The sequence below is a fragment of the Rhinatrema bivittatum genome, chromosome 1 (genome assembly GCF_901001135.1).
Source record: "Rhinatrema bivittatum chromosome 1, aRhiBiv1.1, whole genome shotgun sequence".
NCBI lineage: Eukaryota > Metazoa > Chordata > Amphibia > Gymnophiona > Rhinatrematidae > Rhinatrema > Rhinatrema bivittatum.
Window position 1 is genome coordinate 12,521,661 of NC_042615.1, and position 22,831 is coordinate 12,544,491.

Here is a 22,831-nt window from a genome sequence, read left to right on the forward strand (position 1 = left end):
ATGCTGGGAGTATAGTGTGGCATTAGGCTGGGAGAATGGTGATGAGGCGGCTGGCAGCAGGGAGCTGGGGATGCTGGGAGTATAGAGTGGCATTAGGCTGGGAGAATGGTGTTGAGGCGGCTGGCAGCAGGGAGCTGGGGATGCTGGGAGTATAGTGTGGCATTAGGCTGGGAGAATGGTGATGAGGCGGCTGGCAGCAGGGAGCTGGGGATGCTGGGAGTATAGTGAGGCATTAGGCTGGGAGAATGGTGATGAGGGGACTGGCAGCAGGGAGCTGGGGATGCTGGGAGTATAGTGAGGCATTAGGCTGGGAGAATGGTGATGAGGTGGCTGGCAGCAGGGAGCTGGGGATCCTGGGAGTATAGTGTGGCATTAGGCTGGGAGAATGGTGTTGAGGCGGCTGGCAGCAGGGAGCTGGGGATGCTGGGAGTATAGTGAGGCATTAGGCTGGGAGAATGGTGATGAGGGGGCTGGCAGCAGGAGCTGGGGATCCTGGGAGTATAGAGTGGCATTAGGCTGGGAGAATGGTGTTGAGGGGGCTGGCAGCAGGAGCTGGGGATCCTGGGAGTATAGTGAGGCATTAGGCTGGGAGAATGGTGATGAGGTGGCTGGCAGCAGGGAGCTGGGGATGCTGGGAGTATAGAGTGGCATTAGGCTGGGAGAATGGTGATGAGGCGGCTGGCAGCAGGGAGCTGGAGATGCTGGGAGAATGGTGATGAGGTGGCTGGCAGCAGGGAGCTGGGGATGCTGGGAGTATAGTGAGGCATTAGGCTGGGAGAATGGTGATGAGGTGGCTGGCAGCAGGGAGCTGGGGATCCTGGGAGTATAGTGTGGCATTAGGCTGGGAGAATGGTGTTGAGGCGGCTGGCAGCAGGGAGCTGGGGATGCTGGGAGTATAGTGAGGCATTAGGCTGGGAGAATGGTGATGAGGGGGCTGGCAGCAGGAGCTGGGGATCCTGGGAGTATAGAGTGGCATTAGGCTGGGAGAATGGTGTTGAGGGGGCTGGCAGCAGGAGCTGGGGATCCTGGGAGTATAGTGAGGCATTAGGCTGGGAGAATGGTGATGAGGCGGCTGGCAGCAGGGAGCTGGGGATGCTGGGAGTATAGTGAGGCATTAGGCTGGGAGAATGGTGATGAGGTGGCTGGCAGCAGGGAGCTGGGGATGCTGGGAGTATAGAGTGGCATTAGGCTGGGAGAATGGTGATGAGGTGGCTGGCAGCAGGGAGCTGGGGATGCTGGGAGTATAGAGTGGCATTAGGCTGGGAGAATGGTGATGAGGCGGCTGGCAGCAGGGAGCTGGGATGCTGGGAGTATAGAGTGGCATTAGGCTGGGAGAATGGTGATGAGGCAGCTGGCAGCAGGGAGCTGGGATGCTGGGAGTATAGAGTGGCATTAGGCTGGGAGAATGGTGATGAGGCAGCTGGCAGCAGGGAGCTGGGGATGCTGGGAGTATAGACTGGCATTAGGCTGGGAGAATGTTGATGAGGCGGCTGGCAGCAGGGAGCTGGGGATGCTGGGAGTATAGAGTGGCATTAGGCTGGGAGAATGGTGTTGATGTGGCTGGCAGCAGGGAGCTGGGGATGCTGGGAGTATAGAGTGGCATTAGGCTGGGAGAATGGTGATGAGGTGGCTGGCAGCAGGGAGCTGGGGATGCTGGGAGTATAGAGTGGCATTAGGCTGGGAGAATTGTGTTGAGGTGGCTGGCAGCAGGGAGCTGGGGATACTGGGAGTATAGTGTGGCATTAGGCTGGGAGAATGGTGTTGAGGTGGCTGGCAGCAGGGAGCTGGGGATGCTGGGAGTATAGAGTGGCATTAGGGTGGGAGAATTGTGTTGAGGTGGCTGGCAGCAGGGAGCTGGGGATACTGGGAGTATAGTGTGGCATTAGGCTGGGAGAATGGTGTTGAGGGAGCTGGGGATGCTGGGAGTGTTGCCTGACGGCTGGATCACACATTTACAGACTTGCAATCCCTGGCTCCATCACTCACTCTGTGGGCCCTTGCTTGCCTCATTTGTTTTTCTTGTGCTCAGACTTGGATTGGGGCCGAGTCATAAGCATAGATTATGTTGCTCAGCAGTATATAATGCTTTACACTGATTGTTTACACAGATGTGTTGTGCCCTGATCACTAATCCTTCATACTCACTGCTATGTGCATTTTGATTGACATCATTCATTTTCTGCCAGTAGCAGCCAAGCAGACTGCAATGTCAGCCTTCTGCCTCCTTCCCCAGTGAGGTAGGGCCTGCCTCCTCCTTCCCCAGTGAGGTAGGGCCTGCCTCCTCCTTCCCCAGTGAGGTAGGGCCTGCCTCCTCCTTCCCCAGTGAGGTAGGGCCTGCCTCCTCCTTCCCCAGTGAGGTAGGGCCTTCCTCCTCCTTCCCCATTGAAGTAGGGCCTGCCTCCTCCTTCCCCAGTGAGGTAGGGCCTTCCTCCTCCTTCCCCAGTGAGGTAGGGCCTTCCTCCTCCTTCCCCAGTGAGGGTAGGGCCTTCCTCCTCCTTCCCCCAGTGAGGTAGGGCCTGCCTCCTTCTTTCCCCAGTGAGGTAGGGCCTGCCTCCTTCTTTCCCCAGTGAGGTAGGGCCTGCCTCCTTCTTTCCCCAGTGAGGTAGGGCCTGCCTCCTTCTTTCCCCAGTGAGGTAGGGCCTTTCTCCTCCTTCCCCAGTGATGTAGGGCCGGCCTCCTCTTTCCCCAGTGAGGTAGGGCCTGCCTCCTCCTTCCCCAGTGATGTAGGACTTGCCGCCTCCTTCCCCAGTGATGTAGGACTTGCCGCCTCCTTCCCCAGTGAGGTAGGGCCTGCCGCCTCCTTCCCCAGTGAGGTAGGGCCTGCCGCCTCCTTCCCCAGTGAGGTAGAGCCTGCCGCCTCCTTCCTCTATGAGGTAGGGCCTGCCGCCTCCTTCCTCTGTGAGGTAGGGCCTGCCTCCTCCTTCCCCGGTGATGTAGGGCCTGCCTCCTCCTTCCCCGGTGAGGTAGGGCCTGCCTCCTCCTTCCCCAGTGAGGTAGGGCCTGCCGCCTCCTTCCCCAGTGATGTAGGACCGGCCTACTCTTTCCCCAGTGATGTAGAGTCTGCCTCCTCCTTCCCCAGTGATGTAGGGTCTTCCTCCTCCTTCCCCAGTGAGGTAGGGCCTGCCGCCTCTTTCCCCAGTGAGGTAGGGCCTGCCGCCTCCTTCCCCAGTGAGGTAGGGCCTGCCGCCTCCTTCCCCAGTGAGGTAGGGCCTGCCGCCTCCTTCCCCAGTGAGGTAGAGCCTGCCTCCTCCTTCCCCAGTGAGGTAGGGCCTGCCGCCTCCTTCCCCAGTGAGGTAGGGCCTGCCTCCTCCTTTCCCAGTGACATAGGGCCTCCCAACACTACTTTGTTGCAGTGGCACATCGGATATCCTTAGTATTGCCATAAAACCCTCTTCAAGATGAGTCAGCCTGTACCCCACTAGGGTCAGCCGAGAAGACACTGTCACTTGATGGACAAAAATGGTCTAGAAACAGGTGGCACCTTGTGGACTAACAGGCTTATTGAAGCTTGAGCTTGTGAGGACGAGTCCACATGGTCAGAGGGGTCAGTAAGCTGATTTGCATTCTCAGTGGACTTCCTTTCAAAGTCTTCCTGGAGCTGGTCACATATTTAATTAAAACATACAGGAGTGTTAATACATTTACAGTATTTCTTCAGTTTGACATTTACTTTCCCCTAATGGCTCTGGGAACCTTAAAATACATTACAATAAAATCAAAATAAAATCTAAAGAGGTTAGGACTTTTCAGCTTGGAGAAGAGATGGCTGAGGGGGGACATGATAGAGGTGTTTAAAATCATGAGAGGTCTAGAACGGGTAGATGTGAATCGGTTATTTACTCTTTCGGATAATAGAAACACTAGGGGGCACTCCATGAAGTTAGCATGGGGCACATTTAAAACTAATCGGAGAAAGTTCTTTTTTACTCAACGCACAATTAAACTCTGGAATTTGTTGCCAGAGGATGTGGTTAGTGCAGTTAGTATAGCTGTGTTTAAAAAAGGATTGGATAAGTTCTTGGAGGAGAAGTCCATTACCTGCTATTAAGTTCACTTAGAGAATAGCCACTGCCATTAGCAATGGTTACATGGAATAGACTTAGTGTTTGGGTACTTGCCAGGTTCTTATGGCCTGGATTGGCCACTGTTGGAAACAGGATGCTGGGCTTGATGGACCCTTGGTCTGACCCAGTATGGCATTTTCTTATGTTCTTAAACACAGCACCCATCAAAACCCACCTACAACAATGGCAGCCCCAAATTAAAATCGTAACATCGTACAACAAGCAGTAGAAAGCAGAGTCGGAAAACCTTCACATTGTGTCCTGAAGGAGGAGTAAACCCCCAACCTTCGCAGATCCTTTGGAGTGGAGGAGTAGTGTAGGGCTCAAATCCCGCTCCGGCTGCACCTAGTGCCCTCTGGCAAGTCACAAACATAGGGGCAGATGTAGAAAGCTGCACGGGAAAACTGTGCTCCAAAATTCACTTTCTGCACAAGCTCGTGCTTTGTTTTTAACTCCCGTGCAGTGAGCTCGTGGCCCCACTGATGCACCAGGAATGTAAAAAGTGCGCAGGAAACGAAAATGCACCCAAAGGAAAAGCTTGGCGCGCAACAAGACGTTCTTTATGTGTACAAGTCACGTTTCTTGTGTACGCTTACAAAAAGCATCTTTGGGGCGGAAAATAGCAGAACCAGTTTCCACCCATCGACTGACTCAAGCGCTGGAAACGTGACTCCGCCTGGGACTAGGAGTAACGTTTCCTGCGCTCAGGAGGTAAGCCGGCGCCCCCTCTCTCTTTCTTGATCTCCCTCCTTGTCGCTCCCCTTGCTTTTCTTTCTCTTGCTTCCTGCCACCACCCAGATCAGTCCACTTAAAGTCAAAGAACTGTCTTGGCCTGAAACTGGACAGACATGCTGCCAGGACGGTGCATTAGGCAACATGGAAGAGGATACAAGAGGAGAGGGTGACATGCCAGTGGCCGCCGTCCCCATCAGGCAGGATAAGATGGAGAGGCAGTATGGCCCTGTGTTAATTTCCACTTCTTTACCTGGTGGCTGGCTGCATATTTTTCTTACCCTTGTCCAGGGCCGCTGCAGGGGTAGAGGTGCCCTAGGCGACTCCTGTCTTGAGCCCGCCGCGCCAGCCTCGGGCCCGACTCCTCCTAATACCTCATTCATGCCACCCACTGTAGGCTTCTCAGGGCCGCGAGCAGCAGGCCCGACAAATCTCTACCCCTCTTTGCTGCTCGCGGCACCACTGGCTACTCTTTGACGCCCCCTAAGGGCCGGCGCCATAGGCGACCGCCTAAGTTTGCCTAATGGATGCGTCAGCCCTGCCTCTGCCTTCCTCCATGCCCTCCTCCCCGTGTGCTAGTTTTGTGAAGTCATGGAGGAACATGCTCTAACTTTTCCCAGTCTCTCTTTCTCCCTTCTAAAAATGTCATCTCACCCCCGTTGTAAAGTAGCTGCATCAGTGGAAAGCAGAGAAGGTATTCTCCGTCAACCTGCGGGCATGGGTGATGTCACCTGTCTGCGCCAACCAGGGGATCCAGCTCGGACTTTATTGAGCATGTGCGGGAGTTCCTGCTCACACATGCTGCCTCGTGAGCCCCACGGGCTTTCTTTGTCCAAGATACCGCATGGATGTGTCCCAGCCCCTCTTTCAAATTTTAGGCCTAGTGACCTTATCTGCCTTTATTGCCGCTGCCTAAAACGAAAGGAAGATGTCAAAGAGTCTAGAGCAGGCCGGGGGCCAAGAAGTGTGGGGTACGTGGTTTCGAAGCCCTGCGACTGTGGGTGCTGGATGTCCATCACAGATATGAGCTCCCTCTGCCGTCGCTGCTGGGGTCCGGATCAGGACTTCTCCAACTGCTGCGGCTCTGGCTGGGCGGCTCCCAGGGCGCGGCCGCACCGTGCCTGCAAGATGGAGGCCCATAGGCTCGATCTTTGCAGGAAATACTTTTTGTGCACGGAAGTCAAATTTTAGAGGCAAAAACCGTTCTTTCGTGCGCACTAAGCATTTCCTTTCTGCACGTTTTTGGATTTTTATTATGCATTTTCTTTTTTAACTCCCGCTGCATTCGCTTTCTGCATTTAGCAGTTCGTAAATGTTTTTCTGTGTGCGCTAAGCCCTGCGCTGAGCTTCAGCGGACAGTTTAAATGCCCCACTTAAAACATCGGCCCCAAAATTTGTGTTTATTCCCTGAGGTGGTTTTGAAAATCGTTTCATGGGCAGCGGCGAGTTAGCAGTTAGGTAAAGCTTGACGGTCAGGCCTGTGAAGAATGTAAGAACTCGGGCAGGAGTTAGAATCTTTTTTTAAGAGTTACCCCCGTTTCCTTTTTGAGTTTGATCTTGTTCTTAAGGCTTACTGAGAGGCCAATGCAATAAAACGTGCTCTGCTTGGCACTTTTCCATACCAGTCTAGCACATATTGTTGGTGCACTAAAATCACTTACGATGTAGGAAGGGTTTGAGCACAGCAAAACCGTGTGCTACCGAAGGCTGTATTTAAATATTTGATATTTTCTCCTCCTGAGCTCCCACCATGATGGGGATCTGCTGTACGTCGAAGCACGGCCAGTCCTCATTAGCCTGCACTACGGGGCGCGGACACATTTAATGTGTGACTGCAGAATCAGAGACTGGGGAAGGCAGGGAGTGGGGATAAAATGAAGGTCCAAAGCACAGTGAAAGATACAAGAAGAATGTAGTTAGGACTTTTAAGCCACCCCCCCAGCCTCCTCTTTCCCACTGCACAGCCCCACAGAGAGACGCACACACGTGCAATCCCCCGGATGCACCCAGCGGAAAAGCTGTATTAAATTCCAGCATGGACGCATCGCCCCCCTTCCACAGCTTGGTGTGGACGAGCACTCCTGAAGCCACGCTTCTGCAGGCTTTCTCTGCTGGTTCCTCTCTTCTCTGGGTCCATGGGTCTTCTGGAGCACCGTGCTTTGCTTTTTCCCAGGCTTAACTGGCTGATAATTATGCAGGATCTTCTCCATCCGGATTCGATGTTCCAAACTTTGCTGAGCGAGAAGGATCGCTGGGCCACATTCCCTGGCTAGCTGTGCACACAGGTTTTCAGCTAAGGTGTGCAGCCGGCTATCTGGGAACTGAAGCAGGTAGAGACGTAGGCCACCCAGCTGAATTTATCGACAGACCAGCCCTTTTCCTACCCAGCCAGATGCGTGCCGCTTCTGGTTCTTAGCCACACAAATTTAGCTGCTGAAAGGTGCCTGATTTTTAAACAGGGTCGATCTGCTTTTGAATATGGACCCCTAAATGTAACACAGAAGCAATACAGATATTGTATGAAGAAGACCCACGCCTCTGCCTGTCTCTGCTGATACCTGGAGATGCTTTATTTGGGTCTCTGCATAATGAAGGCGCACAGCCTGCAATGGTTGTGATGAAAAAGAGCAATAGATCGTCTGGAAAACAGCAGCCGATGAGCTTCTGGCACCCCATTGTGTAATTGTTTGTTCAGGGCCAGAACGGAGCGGGGGGGGGGGGGGGGGTGAAGGCTGAAGGGGAGTGTTAGGTTTCTGGACGCCCTTCCTTATATGTTGGAAATCCATTTGGTTAGAACTGAGCCACCATTAATTAAGAGACTCTGTTTTCTTTGCTTCCTGACTGGATTTGGCTTGGTCCTTAAGCCTCGGCGACACAGCTCAGGATCTGCAAGCTTTCAAAGCCAGGGATGTGCAGGCGGGCCCAGTTCAGAGAAGCGATCTTCCACGAGTCAGCGCGGAGGCAGTGGGTATGGGAGCTCCCGGCTCCTTGGGAGGGGGGCAGGGGGTGGCTTTCTGCTGTGTTACTGGGAGGTACCAAGCACCTTCTTTGCTTCTGGGATCATCGATGCAGCCTCGTCATCCGTCAACCGCAGAACTAAAGCTTATCCCTGCTAGTGAGCGGCAAGGAATGGATCTGTTCTTTGGGCTCTACCGGATCCTTGGGGCCTGGATTGCCCACTCTGGGAGTCAGCATGCCCGATGGACCTTTGGTCTGATCCAGCACGGGTCCGCTTGTGTTCTTAAGCTGAAAGAGCTGACTTGTACAAATTCTCAAAGAAAGCCCAGGGGTAAGGCACGCCAGGGGGTGGATGCTTTCAGACAACACTATTGAGCTGTTGAATGTTCCTGATGATGCTTCCCTTTTGAGCTCTTCCACATCTCAGATCTTCATGGGAGCAATACAGTCTGGGGTTAAAGGTTTGAAGGTGGCTCCCTGCATGAGAGGGGCCAAGAGCACTGCATTATCTCCCTTTGTCTGATCTAGGGAGGTCACTTCCTTTGCTAAGAAAGCAGGCACTCCTCAGGGAGCTCAAGCTCTTTTCTGCCTTGCTGCCCACTCACTATGTGCGGGTGGGTTCTTCGGTTTTTAAAAACTCATAAAAGGATGCCGGACGTTGACTTCTGGGTCCCATCAGTGCTGATTGTAAGGCAGCAGGGGGCCTTTGAATGCCTGTTTCCTGAGACCAGAATATTGGTTGGAATAAAATCAGCTTGTCAAAGGCTCACCAAACGCTTGGGGTACCCCTGGTAAGGTTCCAGCCCGTCTCTGCCTCAAGGAAATCTGGACTCGCGCATCTCTGCGTCGTGATGTCCTGGCACCGTTAGCAAAGAGCACACGCGGTGTCACAGAGAGTGAGTCCTCGGACTGTGGTGTGGTTGACGCAGCCTAGAAAGCCCACGCTGACATCGGGCGAATGCACTCAGGGACTGGGTCTGGTTTCATCTATCCCTGCCCCTTCCCCCATAGTTTGAGCCTTTGAGTTCTGGGGCCAGCAGGACCTAGGTGAGGTCCCACTGAGCAGAGGGCTGAGATCCGAGGACAGGGACAGGTGATAAACAGGTGGTATTGGTGTCCAGGCAGAGGACAAATGGCGTCAGGTTCCTGGCAAATGACAGAGCAGGCGGAGATCAAGCAGCGTCAGGTTCAGACCAAGGTCAGAGCACGAGACAGTCCAGATGAAGGCAAGGCAGGCTGGACAAGGTAGGGCAGGAAGACAAGAGCAACACACATTTGCAAGTAGAGCAGGAGGGGCCTATTGCTGAGGCAGAAGAACTGCTGTGCTGGTGGTGCTTAAAAAGACCCAAGCTTGTGAGGTCATCATAGGACGCTGCGGGACCTTTCCTGCCCACGGGCCTTTTAAGAATCGGCGCTCACCACACTCGCGTACCTAAGCAGGATCTGGGAGGTGCAGGAAGCAGGGCGGCATCGGGGTGAGTGCGGCTGGTCACACAGTAAGAGGTTAACAGCTTCCTGGAGGGTTTTACAAATGTGGGTTTAGGATTTGTACCATGTGCACAGTTTTTCCATGGTCTAATCTGCAGCGTCTCTGGTTGGCAGGGGGCACCTGTCTCGCTGGCACCACTGCTGCTCTCTCCTGAGCATCTTGGTTGCAGGATGGCTCACTGCTCCGTTGCCCTTACCGGTGGGTCCAGAGTCCTCATGAAATGCCAACTTGGATAGCCTCCCATCGACCACATAGACATTTTATTTATTTGCTTATTTTAAAAAATTCCTTACTCGCCCTTCAGAAGTTCAGGGCGGGGAACAATGAAAACACTGATAACAATTCAAAAGAAAAGTAATACAGACAAAATACAGATACACCTCTGTAGTTCTTAAACAGCCGGAAATATTGGGATAAAAGGTCTGTCAGTGGTACCGCATGCCTTCGGAAATAAGAAAGTCTTGAGGGTTTTCTTGAAAAACTTCTGCATCTGTAATGGATCTGATCTCTGAAGGGAGTGAGTTTCCTAATACAGGTCCAGCCGTCTCATCAAGGTAAGCCAACTTCGGTGAGGGAACATCCAAGAGACCTTGGTGTGAAGATCTCAGTGACCAACCGGGGCTGTAAAACCTCAACCCAGCAGTAAATCCACAGAGAAGGGATATCCTTCAACAGTGAGTGAACTGTGACAGCAAGTTTGTAATGAGCACGATAAGTAACTGGTAACCAATGGAGGGTTTGTAATACCGTAGTGATACGATTACATATTGGAGGATCGGTTAAGAGACGGACAGCAGAATTTTTTTATTATTTGGAGAGGGCGGACGGCATAAGCAGAGAGGCCAGTGAAAAGAGAATTGCAGTAGTCCAACCCAGAGAACATAAGATATGCTGTATGGGATCAAACCAAGGGTCCTTCAAGCCCAGTATCCTGTCTCCAACAGTGGCCAATCCAAGTCACAAGTATCTGGCAAGTACCCAAACATTGAATATGTCCCATTCTACTAATGCCAGCAGCAAGCAGTGGCTATTCCCTGTTGATTAATAGCAGTTTATGGACTTCTCCTCCAGGTGCATTATCTTCCTTAAACATATCCTCTTATCAACAACCAAACCTCTGTTCCCTTCTACTAATAATCATCAACAACCAGTCATCAAGGGAACACCCTGATATGTGGTAATGTGCGGCAGCTATATGCGGGACAACCACTCTGTGATTGTCACATAGAATAACTGCCATCTTTATTCTTCAAATTCTTTATTTATTATATTTTGGAACAGCAGGAGCCTATCGGGCACCTAAGGAAATTGATAAGTACACATACAAATAGGGGTGGATTTTAAGAGCCCTGCTCGCCTAAATCCACCCAAATCCGGGCGGATTTAGGCGAGCAGGGCCCTGCGCGCCGGTGAGCCTATTTTACATAGGTCTACCGGCGCGCACAGAGCCCCGGGACTCGCGTAAGTCCAGGGGTTTTCGGAGGGGGGCGTGTCGGGGGCGGGACCGAGCGCAGCAGCGTTTTCGGGGCGTATCGGCAGCGTTTTGGGGGCGGGTACGGGGCGTGGCTACGGTCCGGGGCGTGGCCGCGCCCTCCGTACCCGCCCCCAGCTCGCGTCCCGGCGCGCAAGAGGCCCGCTGACGCGCGGGGATTTACTCCCTCCGGGAGGCGTAAATCCCCCGACAAAGGTAAGGGGGGGGGGCTTAGACAGGGCCGGGTGGGTGGGTTAGGTAGGGGAAGGGAGGGGAAGGTGAGGGGAGGGCAAAGGAAGTTCCCTCCGAGGCCGCTCCGATTTCGGAGCGGCCTCGGAGGGAACGGGGGTAGGCTGCTCGGCGCGCGCAGGCTATACAAAATCAATAGCCTTGCACGCGCCGATCCAGGTTTTTAGCAGATACGCGCGGCTCCGCGCGTATCTGCTAAAATCTAGCCTACTTTTGCTTGCGCCTGATGCGCCAGCAAAAGTAGGCCAATTCGCGCTATTTGAAAATCTACCCCATAGTATTGAGAACGCCTGGGGTTGGGTTGGCTGCCGGAGAGAGGACACCTCACATAAGATTTAAGGCACATGAAGTTATAAATAACAAAAAATATAAATAAAGAATTTGAAGAATAAAGATGGCAGTTATTCTATGTGACAATCACAGAGTGGTTGTCCCGCATATAGCTGCCGCACATTACCACATATCAGGGTGTTCCCTTGATGATTAGTTATTGATGATTAAACATATCCTCTGGCAACAAATTCCAGAGTTTAATTGTGCGTTGAGTGAAAAAGAACTTTCTCCGATTAGTTTTAAATGTGCCCCATGCTAACTTCATGGAGTGCCCCCTAGTCCTTCTATTATCTGAAAGAGTAAATAACCGATTCACATTTACCCGTTCTAGACCTCTCATGATTTTAAACACCTCTATCATATCCCCCCCTCAGCCGTCTCTTCTCCAAGCTGAAAAGTCCTAACCTCTTCAGCCTTTCCTCATAGGGGAGCTGTTCCATCCCCTTTATCATTTTGGTTGCCCTTCTCTGAACCTTCTCCAGTACAACTCTGTCTTTTTTGAGAAGAGATTGAAATATTAAAGGCCACAGCCTTAGAGAACTGAACTCACAATACCAATCCCCTCAGAAGTGCATGAACTATAGATTTATTGCAGGAAGCCAGCAGCTTAGACTTTAATAAATATGGTGCAATCTGACATCAGGCAGCTATTTCCTGTGGAGAGAAATCATGATGGGTGGGGGGGGGGGCGAGAGGGAGGATGGAGGATCTGTGGGGTGTGAATTTGAATTTAATGAATTTATCAGTTTGCAGGAAACTGCCCAGGCAGCTTACAGGACATAAGAGGCAAATATTCGCATGGCGGTAAAATCAGTCTTTGCACCAGCGTTCAAAGGGAATGCACTTTTTACTGTGAGCATTACCCCAGGGAAAAGCACCCAGGGAAGGCCGCACTTGATTTTTCCCCGCCAAAAACTATACGGCGGGTTTTGAAAATCCCAAAAGCAGCAGGCACCTCATTTTTTTTCCCCGTCCCAGGAACGCGGGGGGGGGGGGGGCTGTGGAAGCTCGTCCGTACAGAGCGAGCCGGTCTACGCCAGTGAAACGATCCCCCCCCGCGCGCAGCTCGCCCACACGTTGGACACAGATAGGGAAGTTCAGTTCTTGACCGTCGGCGCCGCTGCTCCCTAGCTTTTTTTTTTATTTTTTTTTTTTAAACTTGAGCTAACTCAGCCCGCAGGGGAGGAAAGCTCTTCCTGAATCCAGGGGAACAGGTTGTGCCTTGCAAGTCAGGACGGCTCGAGAGCTGAGGTTTTGGCAGCCAAACCCGCCGTGGCTTTTCCATTGAGGGTTTAAGCTGTGATAACAAACAGGCTCTAATTTTCATTATACAGAAATGCATATGTGTGTGTGTGTATTTTCTCTTCTGCTAGCGCTCGTTCATCTTTGCTTTTTCTGAAAGGGACGCGCACCCTGCGTGCACCCTTGCAATGTTTCACGAGTGTGCACCCAGCGAGCGACGCTGCGCGTGCTCTGTCAATGAGCTCCTCGGCCGCTAAGCCTCCACACGTGATCCGTGGGTGTAGTGTAAACAGCAGAAAAAGGGAACTCCAGGTAGAACACGGCTGCAATTAAGGATGCACACACCTAGCTTTTACATAAAAATGTACAGTTTAGAGCATGGGATATCTTTCAAGGTAACGGAAAGCAGAGCTGATGTTTGCGGCCTGCACCACTGATAGCAGCCGCTTACTCTGCGTGGAACAATTCAAGAGCTCTCCATGTGTCTGCAGGGCTACCTTGGAGCATCTTCTGTATCCTTTGCAGGAGAAAATATCCTTTTTTTTTTTAAAAATAACAAAGGTCATTTTCTCTGTAAACTGTAGATCCGCCTGGCTGAGTCCTGCTAGCGCTCGTACCATGCAGCTTCTGGGATTGTGAGCGCCCCAACAAGTTAGAGCACCCCAGGAGAATGGAGCACCACCACGTTCCTGGCACACGCTCACCCCGAGGGGAGTAGCGTTGTCCTGTATTTTAGCATAGTGTATCCATGGGTGTGTATCTCTATCATTAGGACAATGCAGCTTTAAGAAGATTACGCAGCTCACATTAAAGAAACACATTCCCTGCAGGCCCTGCTCCGCAAGCAGCGAGTCGCACGGGGCTGACACGTCATTTTCTGTCGCTCTTTACCGATGGCTTCCTCCGGTGCACGTCGCTCTGTACATCCTTTCCTCGTCTGGGCAGTGCCAGGCTGCGGGGGGCGTCCCGGGGTCAGGCCACAGCCCTTTCCGGGTGGAGCGGATTTGGATGCTTAATAATGCAACTAACGCTGGTCGTGTCGCTGACCTTTCCTGAAAGTTAGCTGCATAAACACATATGTGACTGACTTTCAGCTAGCCAGGTCTATTCAGCGGTGTGACCGAGCTGTCGAATATACCCTGCTAGTTAGCCAGCTAACTAGCCAAGCTGCCCAATATAGGTCCCCTAATGGCTTGTATACATGAGGTGGAAATCCTAGACCTGACAGCACGGTACTTACATCTTTATTTAAGATGTGGGATCTCTCATGTCACTCTAACTATAGTTAATTTTATTATTGCATTTTATTTGTTGTTTAAAGTTTGTTACTGTACCAAGGCAATCAAATTAGCAATAATGTGTACAATGGTTATTCACAAAGCAGAGAAATCAATTTAGATTTTATCTTTCCAACCCCTCTGCTCCTTTCCCCCTCTCCCAACCCCTGATTTTATTATTTTAAAGCTGGAAAGCCCACCGACTCTCTCGGAAACGGACCCCTCTGCAGTTCTCCCTGTGGCTCCTCTTAGCTAAGTGTGGCTCTGCCGTTCTTGGGCTGGGAGAGTGAAAGCCTGTTCTCCAGGCCTCTGCTGGCAGATAGGGTTTTGCGCCGCATCATCAAACACCGCGTCGTGATGGGTTTCGGATCCAGTCCCGACGTTCTGTTACCAGCGTGGTCTGCAGCAAGCGAGTACCAGGGTGTGCGACGCTCCCTCCTTTGCACCACCACGCAGAGAATGACCAGCATGGGCCCATCCGGTCTTCCCAGCAGGGTGTTTGAGATCGGGACTCCTTCTCTCCACGCCTTTTTGTTTCGGGCTCTCACTGCTGCTCTGTGAAGGTTCTCCCCTCACCTTCCGTTCAGGGTTGTAATTTAGGCTCCGATTCCACTCATAGCGTGAAACCTGCTGATTTCTTTTCTTGACTCAAATAAATTAAAATACGTTATCACTCTCAATAAAACGGATGACTGATGCTAATGCCAATTGATGAGGAACCTCCAACCCCTGAAAACAGGAGTATTTCTCTGAAAGGCAGGGCTAGTTTTATTTTCTTTCTATAACCTTGGACCCCTGCCCAAGGAGAAGCCACACGCAAAGGAGCTTTGTTCACTGCTGATCAGAGTTCCCCATCGCTCTCTGGAACAGCCGTGAACAATTTTAAATTGCAGTTCCCTTGCATGAGCATATATTGGCAGAGAATGTGTATGTGTAAAAAGTTTTCTCACCCAGTTATCAGTCCAAAGTTTTCTGATGAGCTCAAGTACCGGTAAGTCTCCATTCAATTTACTTCTCCACTTTGTGTGCCCTGCAGCCAGACTATTGCAGTGTTTATGCCTGCAAAATCTTCCTTATGTTTCTTCCTCTAACAAACCGAAGGAATTGTTTAGAAGAGAGAACAAATCGGGTCTTATTTGTAAACAGGCAAAGACTTGATTACTGGGACGCTTCCATTTTGTTTTGATTTGGTCGTAAGGCAAACAATTTTTTTTTTTTTTGCCAATTAAATCTACAATCACAAAAATGCGCTTGGACATGCACACATGGAACCCATCATTCCCGGTGGAAATTAGATGTTTGGTAGAGCTGGCCACTTTACCAAACATCTAATGTGTTGCGCAGGAAAGTGGACCCTTGGCCTGGTGCAGGATTGGTGGGCCCTCCGGTCAGACCCAGAGGGCACCTGCCACCAGGAGGCAGAGTACAGGAAGAGACTAAGGTTAGTTGGAGCTTTGCTAATAGGAGATGGTCTTAGGTGGGCCTCGCAGGATCTCCTATAGAGGAGTACCCACCACAGGCAAGGGTGCACGTCAAAGTTCAAGGAGGAAGGCCAGAAGTCACGGAAGGCTAGCATAGAGAGTCCAAGTGGAAAGCACGGGTCAAGGCCAGATAATCAGTCCAGAATAGTTAGCCAAGGCGAGGGTCAGATACCAGAGGTCAATCCGGACAAGGTCAGGTCAGGCAAAGGTCAAGTTTCAGGCAGAAGTCAGACATGGTCAATGGAAAACCGTGGTCAGTACCGTGAGATCAGTCCAGAGGGTACTACCAGGAGATGTGGTCAATGGAGAAGCAATGGTTAGAACCGTGAGATCAGTCCAGAGGGTACTACCAGGAGATGTGGTCAAAGGAGAAGCAATGGTCAGTCCCGTGAGATCAGTCCGGAGGGTACTACCAGAAGACGTGGTCAATGGAGAAGTAATGGTCAGTACCGTGAGATCAGTCTGGAGGGTACTACCAGGAGACGCTGGAACAGGAGACACTAGGGTGTCGACTTACGAGGGTGCTCGATGAAGGTCCAATCGGCCCTGGACTCTGGCCATTGAGGAAGGCGGACATTGGATGGAACAGATAGTCCATATGATCAGTCAAGGACAAGATCCAGGGCGAGCAGCTGACGGGACAGGAGTGACCCGATTCCAAGGCGAAGTGGAACTGAGCGAGCAGTCCTTAAGAAGGACCAGAAAGGTAACTCCCTGGGAGGACCTTATAGGTGGGCCCCGGTTTGGAACCGCCGCAGGCTCTTTAAATCCAAGAAGAAGCCACGGGCCCACCCCTTAGGAGGGAAGGGGTGGGACCTTGGATAGCGGCCATGCTGCTGGGCCTCAGGACAGGCCCTGAAGATGTCGGCGGCGTCTAGCCACAAAGAGGAGGCTGTGGAGCGGCTTCCTGCCACGGGAACGAGGACCCCTCCCCCCAGAGGGGAGAAGGAATGTCAGCAGCCTCCTGCCGCGTTGGGGAAGGCCCAGCACGGCTCCTGACGTGCCGGCAAGATGGCAGCCAGGCCGCAAGGACCCACGGCGTCAGCGGTTCCTGCTGCGGAAGCAGGAGAAGGCATGAGCTGCTGAACGGGCCATGGAACGGTGATGATGGCGGCACTGCCACAGAGGTAAGCGGCCCTCCCGTGGCTGGAGCCACGGGAGGAAGTGTAACATTAACCCCCCCCCCCTCAAAAGGGGGTCCCCTCCCCTCTTTCGGGAGGTTGGAGATTCAGGAAAGCATCTGGAACAAGGTGCAGGCGCCTCCTGCAGGTCGTGTGGAAAGAAACAGAACGAGGAACAAACAAACAAACAAGGAACAAGGAAACAAGAACGGAACAAGGAAACAAGACACAGCGGAGCACAAGGAACAAATGGAAAAGCAGAGCACAAGGAACAAGAAACAGCAGAGCAAAGGAAGCACAGAACAGCAGAGCAAGAAAAGCAGAACAAGTAAAAACAAGCAAAAGAACAGACGGAACAAGGAACAGAGAATTGCAGAACGAGCAAGGAACAAAGAACAAACGGAGAACAACAAGAGAACAAAGGAACAGACAAAGAACAAGGGAACAAAACAAGAGAAGAACAAGGGAACAAACGGAGAAGACCAGGGAGGGAATCCAGGGTGGGATCAGGCAGTAGCAAGGTCATCAGGTGGGGTGCAGGCGCCTCCTGCAGGTTGTTGAACCCCCAACCTGGAATCGCTGTAGATATAAGCTGGCGAAGGATGGCGGGAGACTCCGCCGAGTCCATGGCCTTGGAATTCTGTTGCGTGGGAAACTTGGACCCTTGGCCTGGTGCAGGATTGGTGGGCCCTCCGGTCAGACCCAGAGGGCACCTGCCACCAGGAGGCGGAGTACAGGAAGAGACTAAGGTTAGTTGGAGCTTCGCTAATAGGAGATGGTCTTAGGTGGACCTCGCAGGATCTCCTGTAGAGAAGTACCCACCACAGGCAAGGGTGTGTGGTCAAAGTTCAAGGAAGAAGGCCAGAGGTCATGGAAGGCTAGCATAGAGAGTCCAAGTGGAAATCATGGGTCAGGCCAGATAATCAGTCCAGAAAAGTTAGCCAAAGCGAGGGTCAGATACCAGAAGTCAGTCCGGACAAGGTCAGGTCAGGCAAAGGTCAAGTTTCAGGCAGAAGTCAGACATGGTCAATGGAGAAGCCGTAGTCAATACCGTGAGATCAGTCCGTAGGGTACTACCAGGAGACGTGGTCTATGGAGAAGCAATGGTCAGTACCATGAGATCAGTCTGGAGGGTACTACCAGAAGGAACAGGAGATGCTGAAACAGAAGACGCTTGAAACAGGAGACACTAGGGTGTCGACCGAGGAGTTTGCTCGATGAAGGTCCAGCCGGACCCGGACTCCACCCACCGAGGAAGGCGGACATCGGATGGAATGGATAGTCCATACTATCAACCAAGGACAGTATCCAGGCAGCTGATGGGACAGGAGTGACCCTATTCCAAGGCGAAGTGGAACTGAGCGAGCAGCCCTTAATTAGGGTCAGAGAGGTAACTCCCTGGGAGGAGCTTATAGGTGGGGCCCGGGGCGGAAAAGCCGCGGGCCCTTTAAATCCAAGAAGAAGCCGTGGGCCCACCCTTAGAAGGGAAGGGGCAGGACCCTGGACAACGGCCATGCTGCCGACCGCAGCAGGGGAGCAGGAGCTGGGCCTCAGGACAGGCCCTGACGACGTCGGCAGCATCCAGCCACAAAGAGGAGGCTATGGAATGGCTTACTGCCGCGGGAATGAGGATCCCTCCCCCCCGGAGGGGCAAGGAATGTCGGCGGCCTCCTGCTGCATTGGGGAAGGCCCAGCATGGCTCCTGCCATGTCGGCAAGATGGTGTCCAGGCCGCAAGGACCCACGATGTCGGCAGCTCCTACCGCGGAAGCAGGAGAGGGCAGGCTGTAGCCATACTGGGCCATGGAGCGGTGGTGACGTTGGCGGCACCGCCGCAGAGGTAAGCAGCCTCCCGTGGCTCCAGCCGTGGAAGGAAGTGTAACATAATGTCCACAGGGAGTGAAGGATTGAATGGGTGGCCATCAGATACTTGAGATCATTTGCATGCATTGCAGCTCATTCTCATGCCTGCATTGGGCCTGGTTTTTGGGCCAAAAACCAACATCAATGCAGTTTAGTAATTGGGCCACCCGATGATGGTAATCATTCCACAGAAAGGTGTCTGCTTCCCTGCACCAAGGAGGCTGTATGGAAAATTAGCAACAAGACTTCAAGTACCTACATATTAGTGAGAAATTTATAAGCAGGGTGATAAAATAGGAACTATACCCCCAACATTGTCTATTTGATTGTTTTATATTTAAATCTTTTTATTAAATTTTACAACATCAACCTGACAATGGTGAGATATTATCCATTTCCCAGAAGAACACCAGAAACCATGAACAAGAAAATGAGAATTGGTGCCCTATATTCACTACCCCCTCCCATATCTCCCAGTTCCCTTCCCCCAAATCCTTCCATAACAAAACTATCCAGATTACACCTAGACATCATTCCTCAGTCAAAGTATTGAGAATCATGCTGCGTGCTGTAGGTGTCAGCGATTATATGTACAAAATCCAAGTGCGCAAGAACACAGTCTTCATTTTAGACAAATCAGATTTAACCGTATATTTCTCCATAATAGGAAAAGTGGCATTCTTTAACTGCATAAGTGTCAGGGGATCAATCAAAAGCCACTTCTGTAAAATGCCTTTTTAGCAAGCAATAACACTTTTTTACACCATAGGTGGACAAATCGGTCTCTGAATGACACTTTGCTCAAATGATCAAACAAGAGCATTCCTGCATTTATCGGCACTCTAGTACCAGTAATAGAATGGATCCAGGCCTTGACTTTTCGACAAAAATTCTGCATCTTTAAACATGACCAAAATTGATGGTCCAAGGTGCCTCTGTAAATGTCACACTTTTGACATATTTCTGACCCAGCCAGACCTATGGCTTTAGCTTGTTTCTGAGAAATATAAAAGCGTAATCAAAATTTATATTGGGTTTCTCTTAGATCCATATTGCCAGTAATATCTCTGAGCCTCTTAAAGTGATTAGCATAGTTTTGGCTCGAAAACTCAATGGCCAGTCCATCCCGCCCATAATTCCTGTGGGATAGGTAATCCCACAGTTTTGAGACATTCTTCCTCAAAAACCTGCAAAATCCCGATATAGTGCGTCAAGGTGGGTCCTCTTGATCAAAGAGCTCTGGCAAAAGATATCTATTCTCCTTCCTAAACTCCATTGTGTTTAACGAGTTAGTATACTGCCACGCCTGTAAATATGCAAAGAAATGTTTAGGATCTACATTAAGATTCTCCTACAATTCTTGAAAGACTATCATCTGGACCTCATCCCCAAAGAGGTGCCACACTGTAAACCTAATGTTGCCCACCTTGAAAAAATTGTCAGTCTCAGTCCCGGTTGAAAATGTAAGTTTCCTACAATAGGAAGAAAGTGGGAAATTCTGTAGTTTAGATTTAATTGCTTACAGAACCGTTTCCAAGCTTTCAGCAGAGGTTTGATCAGCTCACTCTGTTGCATGTGGTCCGGAACTTGAGAGGTTGTCCCATGTAACAGTGGATAAACCAATTCTTCTTCACATCATAAAGGGGTATAAAATGTCATGTTCAAAACCCAATCGCCAACATGCCTAAGCAGGCATGCTATATTATAATATCACAGATTAGCCAATCCTATGTCCCCCGCTTCCCACTTTCCCACTAATGTAGTCAGGGCTATCCTTGGTTTCTGTCGCTTCCAAAGAAAGAAGCGAATTAAAGCCTCTACAACCCGTATATTTTTAGCTATTGGAAAAATCGGTAATGTTTGAAGCAGATAAAGCCATTTAGGCAATATCATCATCTGATATAAATTTCCCCAGCCTACAAAAGCAAGGGGTAATTCCATCCAATTTAAAAGCAGCCTATTAGAGTCCCCGTAAAGCTTGGCATAATTGTTTCATATCCCTAGGAATATCAGTTCCCAAATATTTTATCAATTCCCCCATCCAATTCATTGGAAAAGATTGGCAAGCATACATTTAACTTCTTCTCTCATCGGCAAAGCCTCAGACTTGGCAAAATTCAAAATCAGCCCAGCTAGTGCTCCATACGCTGTAAATTCTTTCATCAAATGTTCAAAGTAAGAGGCAGGGTCTATAACATGAAGCAGTATATCGTCCGCAAATGCCACTAATTTAAAGGTATAAACCCCTTTGGTACCTATGGGAATGCCTTTTATATTAATATTACTCAATATCCTTTATAATAAAGGTTCCAAGGACAAGAGAAAGAAAACTGGAGACAGTGGGCATCCTTGCATCGTTCCCCAATTTATCTGGAAAGCTCAGATACCACCCCATTTACCAGTACTGAAGCCATCGGCCTATGGTATAACACTTGGACCATCCACAGAAAACAAGCAGTGATGCCAAAAGCTCTCAACGTTTTTGTCAAGAAAACCCAGTCTACTTTGTTGAAATCTTTTTCAGCATCAAAACTTAAGATTAAAGAAGGAAGCTTACGCCAAGTACTAGAGTCCATTAAGGCGAGTAACTTACGAACATTAAGCACTGAACTCCTATTTCGCACAAAGCCCACTTCTCCCCTATCAACATTGGCAAGTAAGTTGCCAATCTATGTGCCATAATTTTAGCAATCAACTTAATGTCAAAATTTAATAAAGAAATAGTGCTATAAGAATTCGGGCTCTCTGGGTCCTTTCCAGATTTTAAAATTACAGTGATATGAGCCATGTTGGAAAAGAGAGGTGAAAATTCCTTTCCTATCAAAGCCTTCACCATACTGCCCATAGTTAAAGGTACATAGTCCATCAAGATTTTATAAAATTCTGCTGGGAAGCCATCCGGGCCCGGGGACTTCATGGGCTGAGCCTTCTGAATGCTCATTTGGATTTCAGAGGATTGAATAAGGGACATTTAATTTTGCTATCTGATCTTCTGCCAATCTGGGCAAACCAATCCAGGTCAAATACTCCACTGTGCAAATATCTTGATTGGTATGAACCAGTCAACGTTTTCAAAGTGGTGATAAACCTCTGTTCTCCCCATCTTTTTGTGACATTAGCAAGTCATTTTCCCACTTTATTACCATAATGGAAGTATTTATATTTATAATACATTAGCCCATTTTTAGCTCTTTGGTGCAACAATGTATTAAGTGTAGTTTGAGACTCTACAAATCTAGCTTTATTGCTCACACCTGGGGACCAAGTCTTGCTCTCCACAAAAGACCTTCCAGATGTAGAATTTCCTGATTAATTTTTTTCTGTCTAGTTGCTACAAAGGAAATGTTATCCCCCCATAGGACTGCCTTCGAAGTATCCCAAAACAGGATTGGGTCTTCCTATGCTCACTATTGGCATCGACAAATTCCCATCTCTTCCATAAATATTCCTTGAAACCCAAGTCTTTATATAAGTTCACTGGAAATCTCCACCGTCTAGAAGTATCAGAGGAACAGAAGCCCTCTATGTCTACCCACACATAGAATGATCCGAGATGGCCACTTCCAAAATCTCTGAACCATCTATGTGAGAAAACCCAGCCCTATTTAATAACATATAATCCAGATGTGAGCAAATATTGTGTGCTCTGAATATGTGAGTATATTCTCGTGACATAGATGAAGAACTCTCCACACATCTACCAGCTCCTTGTTTTTACATAGGTTTGCAATTCCCAAAAGTTTTCTCTGACTTTGTCTAGTTCCAGAAAGCATTCTATCTAATTACAGGATCATGTAAACAGCATAATGGTTTGATCATAGTCACTTAAAATATTATTCAGTTTAATAACAAAACTATGATGATAGACATTAGGGACATAGATGCTACACACTATTGAACGTCTGTATAGCGTACCTACTACAATTATATATCTCCCTTCCGGATCTTATATAATTTTAGTTACCTGCACAGGCAACCTCTTACCCACTAATATGGCCACTCCTGCCTTCCTTGAACCAAACTGGGCTGAATAGACCTCCACTATCCACTGGTGTTAGTGTTCTTCTTTAGTAAGGTGTGTTTCTTGTAATAGTGCTATGTCTGCCTTCTCTCTGTTCAAAGCTTGAAGGATTTTGTACTGTTTGGTAACTGACCCAATACCAGCTACATTCCAAGGAACATATCTTATATTTAGTTTACTCATGAGGCTTCACATTGTTATGACCTCAGTGATCAAGAAAAATCTTCATCGTGTCCCAGACTCCCCAGCCTAGGTCTGATCCACTGATACCTCTACCACATGCCTGCAAAAAAGAAATCAATGCAACAGCTCTACCAGCTGTAATAACAAAATGTAGGAAGGATGGTGTCCCCAACCATGCAGAATCCCCCAAAACAAACTGCTTCAATATATCTTTCCCCCCTCCCACTTTCCCCAATCACCCCCCTCCCTCCATCCATTCCCTATCTGTAGAACCAGGGGTTCTATAATGAGGCAGGGTGTGGTGGCCACTACAGGCGGCAGAATTTTAAAATTCTGCAGCCCCGCCTC

At 50.0% G+C, this 22,831-nt stretch overlaps 1 protein-coding gene across 1 annotated transcript in view; it reads left to right on the forward strand.

Moving 5' to 3' along the window:
* SPATA5 (spermatogenesis associated 5) overlaps positions 1–22,831 on the forward strand; it is a 494,680-nt gene that overhangs the window by 448,085 nt on the left and 23,764 nt on the right. The window lies entirely within an intron of this gene.